Source organism: Callospermophilus lateralis, chromosome 20, assembly GCF_048772815.1.
Source record: "Callospermophilus lateralis isolate mCalLat2 chromosome 20, mCalLat2.hap1, whole genome shotgun sequence".
Classification (NCBI taxonomy): Eukaryota; Metazoa; Chordata; class Mammalia; order Rodentia; family Sciuridae; genus Callospermophilus; species Callospermophilus lateralis.
This window is the reverse complement of record NC_135324.1, coordinates 1,993,167-1,996,423: the sequence shown is the minus strand read 5'-3', so window position 1 is coordinate 1,996,423 and position 3,257 is coordinate 1,993,167. Positions and strand designations below refer to the sequence as shown.

Below are 3,257 nucleotides of genomic sequence, written 5' to 3'. Positions count from 1 at the left end.
TGAGCCACATACAAGCCCTTTTATTTATTTATTTATTTATTTATTAAATTTGAAACAGAATTCTATTAAGTTGCTTACAGCCTCAATGATTTGCCTAGGTTGGACTCACACTCATGATCCTCCTACCTCAGCCTCCAGATTTGCTTGGATTATGGGTGTGCCCTATCACAACCTGTTACTACACATTTTTATTTCTTTAACTGTTTTTAAGACTTCAAAAAATTGACAGAAACACCCCAAAACAGTTCCCCTTATGTTAACATCTTATACTAATATGGCATGCTTGTTACAATCCATGAAGCATTACTAAATTTGGTCCATGGGTCACTCAGATTTCCTGAGTTCCACTGGTGTTGATTCTGCTTCAGGACCCACCCACTGCCACTAAAGTAGCATGTCCCCTGTGGCTCCTCTTCATCATGACAGTGCTTAGAGTTCCTCATCTTTGATGACCTTGAGAGCTTTGAGGAGCACTGGTCAGTTAGTTAGGCTATAGGATCTCCCTCTACTGGAATCTGCCTAAAGTTGTTCTCATTATCGTCCTGGGGTTCCTGGTTTCTGGTAGAAGATGACAAAGAGTTAAAGGGAAATTTGCATCACACCATGGCAAGGGCACATGTCAACATGACCTGTCACTGTTGACCTTGACCTTGATCAGCTGGACAAGAAAGGGTTTGTAAATTTTCTCCACTGTAAAGTTACCAGCATCTGATTTTTTTTAGGGGGGTACTGAAGATTGAACTCGGTGCATTCAACCTCTGAGCCCCATCCCCAGGCCTATTTTGTATTTTTGAGACAGGACCTGACTGAGTTGCTTAGTGCCTCACTTTTGCTGATCCTAGCTTTGAACTTGTGATACCCCAGCCTCATCCTCCCAAGCCAGTGGGATTACAGCAGATGCACCAGCAGGTTTTTTTTTGTTTCTTTTCCTTCTTTATTTTTGATAATTTTTATTTATTTATTAGTTTTTTTGTGCTTAGTGACTTGAACCTGTATGCCAGGAGAGCTCTATGTCACATTCCCAGCCCCCCAGCAGATATTTGAACTAATATTTTCTTTTCTTCACTCTAGTAAAATGGTTTTCATGTTCATTGAAACATAAAATGAAACCAAAAGAAATAGAGCTGCTTCTCCTCCTCCTCCTCTTCCTCCTCCTCCTCTTCCTCCTCTTCCTCCTTCTTTTTGAGATAATGTCTTGCTAAATTGCTTATGGCCTCACTAAGTTACTGAGACTGGCCTCAAGTTTGTTATCCTCCGGCCTCAGCTTCCACAGCCACTGGGATCACAGGTATGCGCCACTGTGCCATGCTTAGCAACGGAGCATTGGAAAGCTTTCCCTCTGAATATCTGAGAAGAAAGGCTCTCCCCCTGAGCAGCACATCCCTGCTGGCTTTCTGGACCAGATCATTCCTGAAGCAGTAGATGAAGGGATTCAGTAGGGGTGACACTATGGTGTTGAAGAGAGCCACTCCTTTGTTGAGGGTCAGGTGCCCAGTTTGCATGGGCTTCAGGTACACGATTATGCAGCTCCCGTAGCTGAGCGACACCACCAGCGTGTGGGAGGAGCAGGTAGAGAAGACCTTGCTGTGGCCCCCAGATACGGGCAGGTGCAGAACAGTGCGAATGATGCAGCAGTGTGACAAAACCGTCAGCAGCAGAGTGCTGACCAGGGTGCACATGGCCACCAGGAAGCTGACCAGCTGCAGAATCCTGGTGTCATCACACACCAGCTCCAGCAAGGGGGTGCTGTCATAAAAGAAGTGGTTGAGGATGCGGGGACCGCAGAAGTGCAGGAAGAACATCTGCCGAAGTCTGGCTGGGCACAATTCAGGAGCCACTTATCAAGCAGAAACGAACTTTATTTTTAGAACACACACCACACCACACAGCTCTTCAGGAATTCCCTCAGAGCCCAACTGCCACCACTGGCTTCCCACAAGCCTCTCAACACCCCCCCCACTCCTCCTGCTCTTGAGGCTGATTGGCTGGGTCACATGGGCGGAGCCAATAAAAGTCCCCCAATGAGCACCTCCCTGGTCTGAAAGGGCGGGGAAACAACCCAATGAACATCACCTCAGAGGAGCCAATCAGCTGGCAACTAGAAGTTTGCTGGAGCCGCTGTGAGCCAATCATCAGCTGGCAGCTGGAAGTTTGCTGGGGCCTCTTTGGCTGTGGCTCTCAACAAACATCCAGGCACACAGTGCCCCAAGGACCAAGATGCTGGTGACCCAGCAGGCCAGCACCAGCTAGCTGCACACCCGGGGCGTCATGAGAGTGGGATAGTCCAGCGGGCAGCAGATGGCCAGGTAGCGGTCACCAGACATCACAGCCAACAGCAAGGACTCCACTGTGCCCAGGATGAAGTAGAGCCCCGTTTGCATAAAGCACCCACCACGGGCAATGGTCCTGTGACCGGACAGGAGGTGGGCCAGCATCTGCAGGGTGACCGTGGACGTGAACCCCACCTCCAGCAGGGAGAAATGGTGCAGGAAGTAGTACATAGGAGTGTGCAGGTGGCGGTCAGCCAAGGTCAGGGTGATAATGAGCAGGTTGCCCAGGAGGGTCAGCATGTAATGACCAGGAGCACCGTGAAGAGAAGGAGCTGGAGCCTGTGCACGTCTGTGACCCCTAAAAGCTCCAAATCCAGCTTGGCAGTGAGGATGGGTTCATGGGGTGCCATTGCCCAGGCACCAGGCTGGGGGTGGCTGCTCTCCTAGCCTGGTCCCTGTCTTTAGTCTCTTGGTCTATGTGGCTTTTTGGAAATGCAGAGACAGTCAGTAGCCCAGGATGACATCACTTCAGGAAGTAATACTTACTTTCATCATGAGAGTTGGCTCCTGCTTAATCCAAGAAGACTGCTACCTGATGAGTAAAAACTGGGTGTGGTGCACACCTGTCATCCCAGGGACTCAGGAGGCTGAGGCAGGAGGATCACCAGTTCAAAGTCAGCCTCAGCAAAAGCAAGGCAGTAAGCAACTCAGTGAGACCCTGTTTCTAAAAAAAAATACATAATAGGGCTGGGGATGGGGTTCAGTCGTTGAGTGCTCCTAAATTCAATCCACAGCAACCCCCTGCAAAAAGAAAAACCACAATAACAACCACAAAAAAAGAGAGAGATAATGTGGGACACCAAGAGGAGACACATAGATACTTGAGCACTGTGTAGTAGTCACATTAAAAGAAACAGGAAAGCCAGGGGCCAGAGCAAACCCCTGTCATCCCAGGAACTTGGGAGGCTGAGGCAGGAGGATCACAAG

The 3,257-nt window shown here is 49.0% G+C and overlaps 1 pseudogene; it reads right to left on the bottom strand.

Annotated features, from left to right (window-relative positions):
• Positions 1–429: 429 nt before the first annotated feature.
• On the bottom strand, positions 430–2,680 carry LOC143638414 (olfactory receptor 6C75-like; annotated as a pseudogene).
• Positions 2,681–3,257: the final 577 nt, after the last annotated feature.